This window comes from Halichoerus grypus, chromosome 9 (assembly GCF_964656455.1).
Source record: "Halichoerus grypus chromosome 9, mHalGry1.hap1.1, whole genome shotgun sequence".
NCBI lineage: Eukaryota > Metazoa > Chordata > Mammalia > Carnivora > Phocidae > Halichoerus > Halichoerus grypus.
In genome coordinates, this window is record NC_135720.1 from 108,129,263 (window position 1) to 108,141,325 (window position 12,063).

At 55.0% G+C, this 12,063-nt stretch overlaps 1 protein-coding gene across 3 annotated transcripts in view; it reads left to right on the forward strand.

Annotated features, from left to right (window-relative positions):
• The first annotated feature begins 2,491 nt into the window (after positions 1-2,491).
• The window catches only part of LRFN2 (leucine rich repeat and fibronectin type III domain containing 2), a 176,647-nt gene continuing 167,075 nt past the window's right edge, over positions 2,492-12,063 (forward strand). For 2 of the 3 annotated variants that reach the window (XM_036086871.2, XM_078055369.1), the window contains exon 1: positions 2,665-3,319. The gene's annotated coding sequence lies outside the window, so the exon portion shown is untranslated. Of the gene's footprint in view, positions 2,552-2,664; positions 3,320-12,063 lie in introns of those variants that run through there. The other variant, XM_036086873.2, reaches the window with a different exon arrangement.

Genomic DNA, 12,063 nt, shown 5'->3' on the forward strand with positions numbered 1-12,063 from the left:
GACTCTCAAACTGAAACAAAGGATTATGGAACAAGAGCCTGATGTCCTTTGGCCCAATAATTCTGCTTCCAGGAATCTAGTGCAAGCAGAGACACAACAAGAATGTGGGTGGAGAGTTAGGCACAAAGATGTCCATTACAGGGTTATTCTGAAGGGTGAAAATGTGAGATGTAGAAGAATCCAAATGCCCATCATTAGAATGGCTTGTGTAGCAGCTTTCTCTCCTCCTTGTTCTTTCACCCCTACCCCGGCCATATGCACCCCTTTGGGAAGCCCCAGCTCTCCTCTGTGGTCAGCAGTCAGTAAAAATAGCCGGTAGTTAGCAGAGCAGTACCCCTCCTCAGCCCTGCTGGGTTTGTTCAAACCATCAAAAAATCCACCATCATTCAGCTTTCCATTACTGAAGTGCGGATTATCTTCTGGGGGTTTTCCACTGTGAATGGTGATGGTAGATTGGCTTTCTCTTGGCCTCCCAAGGTACATCTGGGTCCCCACCCTGCTCCAACTGCTGAGGTCACTTGGGGGTTCCTAGAGCTGGGCGGGCTTAGAAAGCACACAGTTCAACCCCTCTGAGGGGATGGGATTGTCACATTGCTTGTTAGTACAAAGCCATCGTGAGCAACCAGGCCACCTGACTCCTAGCCCTGTGCTCAGTGGCTAGGTGAGGCAGACATAATTCGAAAAATAAACCAGTTGTCCTCAGAATTACCCAAAGTGCTAGAAATGAACCATTCATTTAAATAAATCTCATGAATATGCATTAAAAAAAGAAAATAAATGATCCAGGTCCTGGCTTTTCCTAGAATATCCATTTCCTTCTCTGAGCTGGGAAAACTTTTTGATGAAGCATTGGGTTCCCTTTGGAGCAGGGACTGGGGCATCCGTCGGCATCCCTGGGGGCCCCTGGCCCCTCCTCCACACCATCCTAATGCTTTTTTGGTTTCCCAGAGCAGCTCCATCTTGTTCTGGTGCCAGCCTGGTCCTATCCCTGCCACTAGATTTTTGGTTCTCTCATGGGTGACTGTAAGGTAAGGAGATAACCTAGCCTTCTGCCCCCTTCTCTTGGGGGAATTCAGAGACTTGAGCCTGGGGTACAGTTCCTCCTTCCACTCCTAACCCCCCTCCCAGGAAACCCCCACCTATGGTATGCAAAACCACAGGTAAGCAAGGAAACAAACACTGGCCAGGCTGATCTCCCCCTCCTTTCTCCCTTCCCCATCCTCCTCCCCTCACTTTCTCCTTTCTATCCCCTACCTCCTTCTAAGTACCTCCTCCTTCCTCCTTCCTCTTCTTCTCATTTCTTCTCTCCTCCTCTATCTCCACCCCCTGATTCTGACTCTCTTTTTTAAAGCCAGCACACTCTGATAAACCTTTAATTTCATCCTGGTCATGCACCCTCCCTTCCCCCAAGCTTTCCAGAATCCCTGCGGGGAAGGGCCTGTTTTTCAGGGTCTGCAGTAGGCTGACCTGGCAGTTTTCCCTGGATGCCCATGGAGAGGGTGCCCAGAACATAGGGCCTAGGTGCCTGGGCTTCTGCCAGTATGCACCCACCTGTGTGCATAGACAGGTAGGAGGCAGGGTCTTATATTACAGATTTATCCAGCTAAGCCAATCCTGGGCTGCAGAGACACATCCGCAGGCCACATGTGCCTCCCCGTGGGTATCTGGGACAGGTGCTCGGGAGGTGCTAGCTACTAGGAGAGAAGAGATGGATTGAGACATTTTCCCTGCCCCTGGATTTACCAGCCAGAGTACCGGCAGGAATCTCAAATTTTCATTTCCTTCAGTCCCTCTTGGGAAGCCCAGTAAAGGAGAGCCCAGTCCAGCCTTCCCAGGAACTGGTTGCTGATCCTAGTGGGCAAAGAGGACAACCAAAGGAAGATAACACCCTGGCCAGGCCCAGACCTTCTGATGCTAAGCCCACAGTCGGCTTGGAGTAGGGACCACCTGCCACGTGCCGTGGACAAGTCGCTTTACTCTTCTGGCCCTCAGTTCCCTCCTATGTCAGATGAGGGTTGTTGGAAGGATCAGACCAGGAAAGAGTTGCAAAGGTGCTGTGCGAACTGCTGGCGCCACTGCACACCTCACGGATCCCCGTGATACTCACGGAAGGTCTAAGTCTGTGTGTGCGTATTCCGGGCGCTCATTTTTCACCGGTCCCTCGCCAGGATGCGGGACTCGGAGCTGGGCCCGGGGCTGGGTGGCCGCGACCCTCCCAGCCCCCAACCCCAGCCCGGGGCCGGCGCGGCGGGTTTTCGTCCTGCAGGCGGCGGGCTGAAGGCTGCACGGCGCGCTCCGCACGTGAGGCGGCAGCACCGGCGCCGGCTGCGGCGGCGCAGCCCCGGCCGCCCGGCTCGCCTTGCGCAGGGGCTGCCCGCGCCGCTGGGTCGCCGAGCCCGCCCTCCCGGCTTCCGGGGCTCGCGGCCCGCCCGCCGCCCTCCCGCCGTTCCGTGCGAGGCCCGCTGTTCGGCTCTGGCCGTCGCCGCGCCACCCCCGCGGGGACCGCGAATCCCTCCGGTTTCGGCGGCGGTGTAGGTCGGCACTGAAGGAGGTGCGCTGGGCGGCGGGCCCGGCTCCTGCAGCTCCGCCGGCCGCCACTGGGGGCTGCCGCGCCGGCGAGCTCGGCGGGGACGGTGCGCACGGCCCGGGGTTCCCGGGCGCCTCCGGCCGCTGGGCTTTTCTCCACCGCCGGCCCCGCGCTGCCTCCGCAGCCAGCCCAGCTCCCTCCCGGATCTGTGCGTGTGATCGCTGTGCGTGTGTGTGTCCGGGTGCGCGCGTGTGCGCGCGCGCGGGGGGCGGTGTGCACGCGGGGAGTGCGGGGGAGTGTGTTTGTGTGTGTGCGTGTGGGTGTGAGTGCCTGGCTCGCTCTCGCTGAGACACACACACACTCACACACGCACAACCCGGCTGGCTCGTCTGAACTTGAAGACACCCCACATTCCAAGATGCCGGAAGTCCCTGGGAATGCCCAGGGTTCTTCGATCTGGAGAATCCTACCGGCATCTTCCTAGGTGGTGGTGGGGGGGATTATCTTTTTTTGTTTTGTTTTTTGTTTTTTAATCTGGAAGAGAAGAGAACAAGTTGTGCTTTTTCCTCCCTTCTTTTCGCTAAATGCCATGGATATAACAGAATAAGCCGCTCAGGGCTCTCCCCGCGTGGACGTCCGAGGCCACCATCTGCCTGCGTTCGCCGGAGCCGGAGGGCTTAGCTCGAGCCTGTCTCGGGCGGGGAAGGATGCGTGGCCGAACCGGGGAGCCCGGGCGCCCCGCGGAGCCGGCCTCGGAGCCTCCCAGCCGGGGATAGATGCTGCCTCGCCCAGGTGAGTGGTCGCCGCCGCCGCGTCTCCGCGATCGGGGTGTTTGCGGGAGCTCGGCGCAGGGCTGAACGCGCGGGGGGCGGGGGGGACCGGGAACTTTGCATCCCTTTCTTTTTCACTTGAGCACTCGTCACCCGGGCACTCGTGCGGACACCTTCTCTTTTCGCCCATCCTTATCGCAGGAGGTTTCCTTTCCTTTCTTTTTTCCCCGGGAGTGGGGGTGAAACTCTGGCGAGCACGGAGGAGAGTGGGTCCGAGTGAGGCCAGCGAGCAGGAGGGAGAGACGGGAGCCTCAGGTGTATGGCAACGTTGAAAGCAGCAGGACAACTTTGCCGCCAGACCACTCTTGTTGCATCTCCCCACATGCGAGGCCTGGCTGGAGCTATTGCTGGGGGCTGGGTCGGTCGCCAGGGCTCCCTGCGCTCCGTGGGCTGGGTGGGGTGGGGTAGAGCTGGGTGCAGAGGGGTTGATTCAGCGCTGATGGAGGGAAGGCAGGCATCACTGCAGTTTGGGGAGGCAGGTAGGGCAGGCTCAGGGCCCTGTCCTGGCCTCAGGCAGAAGGCAGGGAGATCAGGGGGATTGTGTGTGTGCAGCTTGGGGCATCAGAATGGCATGATGAAGCAGTATGGAAACTGGCATTAGCCATGCCTGGTTGGTAGGTCTATCTCCCACCTAGCCCTGCCCTGGTTCTAAGGTTGGCCTGAGCAGGGAGGAGGGAGAGGGATGGACTGCTCTGAGGCCGGCAGTGCTGTGCTCCCTACAGACCCTGAGGCAACGACAGGGAGGTGTCCTGCTCCCCTTCCCATCACCCCAGTACAAAGAACATAGGCAGCAAGTCCCAGGGAGACTGAGCCCCTGAAAGCCAGAGCCTGAGAAAGAATGAGGAGTGAGCCTGAGCAGAGACTGCAGAGGGACTGAGCCAGGCCCACACCAAGTGCACGCTGAGAATCACAGACACCACAGACAGACAGACAGACACTTGGTGGGAAGAGGGAGCTGGAGTCCTAGGCATGGCTGTAGATGCTGACCCCCTGCCTTGCCACAGTGGTGTGTGTGTGTGGTGGGGGGGGGGGGGCGCTGTGGCTGCAATGGGCTGATTGGCCTTGTGGGGCTGGGGGAGGGCACTGGCTGCTTCAGGAAACTGACCCCCATGGCAGGGGAGGAGCAAGGCTGGGGAGGAAACTGCCAGGCTCTGAGCTGTGAAGTTGCAGGGACCAGGGAGGGAGGTTCTGGGTGGGCTGTTGTCCGTGTGGTGGGGCCGGGGGGGAGGGGGGGGGGCGGGGCAATTTGGAACTAATGGTGGGGAGGCCGAGGTAGGGGACTGTGGGGAGACCGGGAGTGTGGGTCCCGGGTCCTGGGGTTGTGCCCTGGGCTGGTTGCCGCCCTTGGCTTCATACAGCCACACACAGGGGAGCCCAGCTTGGGACTTGGTGTGGAGTACTTTGGAGGCTGAAGGGGATCAGGGTCGCGCAGGGAGGACTCGGGAGGAAGCTCCTGAGGGCCTGGTCTTGGAGCTGTCAGCCTCCGTGGACCACACCAGCTGCCTGGGCCCTTCTGCTGATGCTGGGATGTCGTCTTTCCCTTCTGACTCTGGCTGAGATGCAGAGTTCCGTCCGTCTCTCCTCCAGCTCCTCACATGCGTCTGCTCAAGCCCCCTGTCCAGCCCTCAATTTAGAGTTTCTGGTCTAATTCCTGCTCAGGAATATCGTTACTTAACTTCCTGCCCTCGCCCAGGGGAATACAAACAGCCAATGTGGCATTTCGGTCTCAGCCTCTGGCGCGGCTTCTCCAGGAGGTCGACTCCCAGCTGCAGCTCCTGGCCGGCTGGATGGGGTGCCCGCCGGGGGGGCCGCTGGGGCTCGGGCTCGCTGCTTCTCTGCGGTGCCACTTCCTTGCCCGGGCCCAGCCATCTGAGAAGCTGGGGAGTGTGGTCTCAGAGCGGGTGAGCAGGGAGCTTCCGGAGGCTAGACTGAGGAGGGGACGGATGGGGTGGGAAATGCAGATGAGGTAGGTGGTGCCACTGGGGAAACTTGCAGCCTTTTGGCCACCCAAGCTCTGGTTTGGCTAGAGTGGGAATCCGCTTTCTTGTCTCAGCTGCAGCTCTGAGGTGGAACCGAGGATCCAGAGGATTTGGCCCCCGAGTGTCAGGCTTGTCAAGTCTCTCCAGCCAGCAGGGTGGAGGAGGGCCTCTCCTCCTTTCAGAAAGTCCCCTGGCCAAGGTGGAGATGAACACCGTTATTGGCATCTGGTGCCTTCCCATTCTGATGGGGGAGGCCGCCAGACTGAAAGCAGAGATGACACCAAAATACCCACCAGGGATAGCCAAGTGGAATTGGACCCCCCCCACCAACAAAAGCAACAATTTGGGTGTGTTGTGATTTTTCTTGGGACACCATTGGTGTTTTAGGGTCCAACTTATTTGAAGGGATAGAGTCAGCATATCATGGAATGGGACCTACACTTGGAGGGTTTGGATTCAAATTCTGACTCTGCCACATCTTTGTTGGTTAACCTCTGGAGCTTCTGTGTTCTCCTTTGGTGAAAGAAAATAATAACACGTGACTCACAGATGTGTTATAACTTTATGTTTGTCCTGGTGCTCCCCAAACCCCCTGTTCAGATCTGAGGAGTGTTTGATTGGAGGGGGAAGGGCCCCTCAGAGACAGGAGGGTAATACCCCTAGCTTTCCCCACCCACCTAGCTGTCAGGAGGGTTTGATGCCATCACCTGTAAATTGATCGTTGGAAGACTTCAGGAAGCCCTCCAGAAAACTTTGGGAGTTGATATTCAGAGAGCAAATTTCACCTCCGGGGCTGTGGCACCTGCTTCCCTCTCTTTCTTGTTTGCTTCAGATTTTTACAGCCATGCCCATTTGCTCAGGAAGCCCAGGCTCCGTGGTTTTCAAGTGTCATCTTGTCACCCTTCCCTATCTGAGGCTTGAGTGTGAAATTTCTCCCAGAACCTGGCCCCTGCCTTCTCTTCTCTGCCTCTGCCTCTTGCCGTCCCAAGAGTGGCCTTACCAGGATGGTGTCGGGTCCAGACCCACTAAAGGGGCACAGCTCCTGCTGGGGTCTGTGTGGGGCCTATGATTGGACCTGGGTCCCCTCTGTAGAGCTGGGAGGCACACCCAGCTGGGGAGAGAGGCTCAGACCCAGTATGTATTTAGCAGGGTCTGACTAATGAACCAACTGGAATAGGAGTGGAGAAGGAGCTCCCACCATAATGGGCATGCCTAAGAAAAGGTATTTTCAGGGAGCAAGCGGTCAGATATGAAGATGGGGACCAGGGAGAGTAGCCATGTCCAGCCTGCTCAGAGTGAGGGCAATCAGGAGGGCTCCTTGGAGGAGGTAAGGATTTTAGGAAGAGCAAAAGCCCATAGAAGTCCACAGAAGGCAGATTTGTTTTCTCTTAAATTCTTAGAGGTTACTGGGGATTTGAAAGATTTCAGGGGTAGGGTACTGAACAAGCAGAATGGATACTCTGAGAAATTTCTGAGGCTGTCAGGCCCAGCTCCTTGAAACAATTTCTTGGTTGCTTATTATGTGCCAGGCACAATGCTAAGTGCTTCACATTATTATCTCATTGAATTCTCCCAATTCCATGAATTTGCCACTATTGCTACCTCTACCTTCCAGATGAGAACACTGAGGTTCAGAGAAGTAGGGACCTACCAGGTCACTAATACAGGACAGAGCGGTCACTCAACTCTCATGTCTGTCTGAATTCAAAGCCCACCCACTTCACTCCTCTGTGCTGCTTTGCCCTGCAGGTGAGGAACAGTGGCCACCATGGGCCCATGCCTCTCCCAAGTTCTGCTGGCCTCCTGGGGAGGCTGACTTCACAGTCTCCATTGCAGACCCTGCGAGCCCAGCCTTGCCTGTGGGCATCTCTGTCCGCCCTGCCCACTCACTCCCACCGGTTTATAAGCTCCCCTCAAATAGGCAGTACCGTCCTCAGGGGTAGGACAGAAGATGGGACAGTGGAGTGAGCACTAGACAGAGAGTCTGGGAACCCAGCTCTGCTGTGTGTGTGACTTGAGCGAGGAGCAAATCTCTTTACTCCCCTGGGGCCTCATTTCCTTACTGACGAATCAGGATGCTAATGCTTACGGCATGTGTGAGTGCACTTCATACAGTGAATAATACCGTTAGCGCTCAGGGTTATATTTGTGACCCCTTCCTTATTGATACCAAGTGACTAAAATGTTAAATGTAGTACTTCTTAGGGTTGAGGGCATGGAAGGTGGGCCCTAATGTATCAGCTTCATGTGGGACAAGGGTTAACCAATAAAGTCACAGGCCAGCATATGGGCGCTGTGCCTTTTGGGAAAAGGGAGGGTACAGAACCTGCAGAAGAAGGGCATGTGGGCCAGACAGTTGGGTGGCTTCAGTGGCAGGCAGCTAGGAAGGGACACATCAACATAGACATCATTTACTTTTGGAATCTGGCAAGCATCAGTGAAGGTTGGCCCTGGAGTAGGCAGAAGGAATTTTCCTTAGGCCGATGTTTCTAGACGTTCTTTTCACTGTGAACCTCTCCAAGGAGCCTTCTTAGACACTTTTTTTTCCTGATTGCACCCCTGCAAGGATTTTAATACCACAGGTATAATGTGTATCTGTTTATGTACTGCAGCTGTCTCCGTGCCTCATAAACCAAAAGGAAGATTTTTTTCACCCCGCCCAAGAACAAATTTTTGCCCCCTTGGGGGCGCTGTTGTCCCCATTGAGAATGCGTGCTTTAGGACTAACAGACCAGGATTAGAAAAAAGTGGATTATACTGAGGCTGGGAGAATCCAGGAGATGATGAGGAGGACAGATTCACTGTGACACGTCACTTCCTCAGGGGTGGTCCATGGACCAGCAGCATCAGCATCTCTAGAGAGCAGGCTAGCAATGCAAACCCCATCCCATTCTGGACCTCCTGAATAGGCATCTTCATTTTATCCAGAGGGGAAGTGGGGGCGGGGTTGGATGCACCACCCCCAAACCCAAGGCTAGTTTTGAACAGAGGGCCAAAGGACAAGAGGTAAGAAGGCAAAGAGCAGAGACAGCCATGTGCTGGGTCACTGGCTTCTTAAACCGCTGAGTCCAAATGCAGCAAGCAAGTTTAAGGAGTGACATTGTCTCTACTTGTCCTGATCTATTAGTCTTTACTTTTTTCCAGGTGATTTCCTTGCATTGTAGCTGCAGGATGTGTAGAGGGGGTGGGGGTCCTGGAAAGGAGATATGAGGCTGTGTGTGGCCTGGCTTCCGAGCTAACAGAAGGCCAGGCCGCCTTGGGTTTGAACAGATCTGGGCCCTCTTTCTTGAATACCCCTATGGGCCAAGGCTAATGGGGACCAGACCAGCCTGAGGGACAGACCAAGCCTGGAGAGACAAGACTTAGGTATTAAACTGTGTCAAGCTGGATTAAGTAACCAAACTGAGCTCTTGTAGTTTATCAGCCTGCATGGGATTGTCCGCCGTAGACCCTGGGAATCCTTGGCAACAATCCTGTATTAACAGGGCAGCCCTGTAACGTGAGAGACTGCAAAATCCCCAAGTTGGGCTCTTTAGAGTTCAATGCATTTACTATGGGCATGTCCAGTGTTAGTCCCCCTGCTGGCAGGAGCTGAGCGCCAGTCAACCTGAGAAGCAGGACACCGAGTTTCTCTCAAGCCCCCTTCCTCTGGGTCATCTCCCCCAACCCATCCCTTTCTCTACCCCACTTTGACGTAGGCCAGCACTCAGTGGTCTTCCTTCTTGTCTGAACTCAGGTCCCTAATATCACTTTGGTCCTCCCATCTCCCCTTCCCAAAGACTCACTCCCTGTTCCTTTCCCCAAAGCTAGCGCACTCCTCACCTACCCTTTCTGATCTGGTGCCCTGTTAAGGCAGCTTTAGTCGAATAAAACTGGGGGAGGGGATTCACTTTGGTCCCCAGCTGAGACTGTGGAGGCTCTTACTTCAGAGGACAATTGACCCTTGAACAACATGGACTTGAACTGTATGGGTCCACTTGTACGTGGATTTTTTTTCAAAATACAGTATAGTACTGAAATATGTGGATTTTTTCCAAATACGGTTTAGTACTGAAAACATATTTTCTCTTACGATTTTCTTAGTAACACTTTCCTTTCTCTAGCTTGACTGCAAGAATACAGTACATAATACAAAAAACATACAACATGTTCATCAGCCATGATATCAGTAAGGCTTCTGGTCAACAGTAGGCAATTTGTAATTGAGTTTTTGAGGCAGTCAAAAGCTATGCATAGATTTCCAACTGTGTGGAGAGTCAGGGCCCTTAGTCCCCATGTTGTTCAAGGATCAACTGTAGCTGTAAACTGGGTCTTGCAGTTAGATTATTCTTCCTGGTCCCCCAAATGAGTGATATATGGTCACTCAGCCTGTAAGACTTGGAGGCACTGGGGGAGTGAGCTCGGCTCAGGCTTCATCTTGGGTCTCAGAGTCTAATGAGGGAGATGTGGGAGCCTCCGGGATGATGGCAATGAGGGTAAAGGCATGCTTGAGCTCCTGGAAACCCCTGGAAATTTCTAACAAGGGCCATAAGATGAGGCCCTGCCATTCTAAAAAGGTATTGAAGATTTTGGGGTGGGCAAAGTTGCTGCCTTGATTCAGTGCCCCCCCACCCCTTAATGAAGCCATTGTTACACCCACATAGGTCCTGCTGGGGCAGAAAGGCAGGACGGTAGATGGTGACCTGGGGTCATGGGATTAAAGGTTAGAGGTCCTCTTACAGCACAAGGCACACAGCACAAGGCACCAGGGCTCGTGGTGGCAGACTCCCTGCTGTGCATGGGATCCTGGAATGAGTTTTATCCATTCAGCTCTGCCAGGATCTCGCCCAGTGACTTGGGCAGCCCATTTCCCTTTCTGTCCTCGCTTGTGCAATGGGCCCAAGGCTCCTCAAGTCCCTTCGGTTCAGGTATTTGATCTTTTGATTTATAAGTCCCTGAATCTGCCTGAGTAAAGATACTTCTGCTGAGCCACCCAGGCTCTGGAAGTGACTTGTGCTCCAGCTTCCTTCTCTTCCTGTCCTCCCAGACAGTGCTGACCTGATGTTTCCTTCCACTTGATGCCCTCTGACTGCTGCAAACCTGCCCCAAATCCCGTTACTAGGTTACTGAGTTCAGTTTTGAATAACCAGGATTCCAGGGCTGCAATGTGAACGCCAGTGTCTCCTTCCTCCCTCACTCCAGCACATGCATGCATGCGCACACACACACGCACACTCACACACACTCCTACATACTCACACGTGCACTTATGCACGTGCACACACACCCACAAGCAGACCTGCACATACACACACTCTCACATACTCACACATCTGCACACCCACACATTCACGCACATATACACACTCCCGCACACACATGCGTAAACACGTGCGTGCACACATACAGACTCCTATACTTCTAGCTTCATACACATGAGCACATACGCACACACCTGCACATACACACATTCATACATGCTCACACACATTCACACACTCATACCCACGGATAGACACACATATAGACACACACACACACTAGCACACACTCCCTTTGTCTGCTACCGCCACTTCTCCTTCAAAGACACAGACACATGCCATCCAGCCCTTGCAGGGCACAGGCCACCTGACAAAGAACACGTCTGTGCATGGTCTCCTGTAGTCCCTACGGGTCTCTGAGCTGGGCAGCGCCTATTTTGTCCTCCTCCCCATTTAGACGAGGAGCTAGACTCAGATGGGGAAGACCACAGGGGTAGCAGAACCAAGATGAGAAGCCAGACTTCAGGTGCCATGCAAAGGTTCACGGTCCCAACAAAACTGCCACAGTGTGCTCACACCGGTCACTGTGCCTGCCGCAGGACATCCCTGGGAAACAGAAGGCTCTCTCTGTCCCTGAGTGAATCACTGGAAACTGGTTCCCAGGAGATGCATGCATGGGGTGCTGGAGCTGGCACTGGGGCACCCTGTCCTCTGCTGGGACGCGTGTGCACTCGCGTGGCGGTTGGGTGATCCTTCCTTCCTGCCTATCGGTCTGCTCTTAGAAGCTTTGGTTCAGCAATGGACAGCACTGCCCTCAGTCAGCCCCACGGGTGTCCCAACCCCAGTCCGCCTCCTTTCCACGGAGCTGGACAGGGCGCAGGAGAGGACTGGGACTGGTCATCACCAGGGCCTCAACTTGCTTGCACTTTTGTGCTCCTGAGGCGGTAGGTTCTGGAATTTGCTGCCTGCCCTGGGAGTGAGGCTTCCTTTCACTTGTTCCAGCATGCCCCCTCCAGCCCCCGCGAGCCCTCAGGTCAGGAAAGCCTGGTAGTTTAGCATCTGGTGACCCAGGCTGTGCTCCATCTCAGCCTCTCTCATGGCTGGCTGGTCGGCAGTCCTCACAGATTTCGGAGCAGTTCCACAAGCAGCTACTGAACGCCTACTGTGTGCCGCCCAGCAGGCTGGGTGCCGCAAAGATGAATCATCTTTCCAGCCCGCATGCGCACACAGCCCCCTCGCGTCCACCATCTGAGTGATCCTCCTGTACTTTTCCCAGTCCTGCCTGTGACCTCCAGGACATGCTGGAGTTGGGGAGTTGGGGGGGGTCCCAGGCTGGCTCCTTTCTCATGCCTTCCCTCACCTGTGTGTGTGCGTGTGTCTGCGCAGGACTCAGCTGAAGGTCACACGTGATCTACACAACTGCAGACTGTGGTGGTGGTGGTGGTGATGATAATGGTGGTGGGGATGAAGACCACTTAAGAAATGTT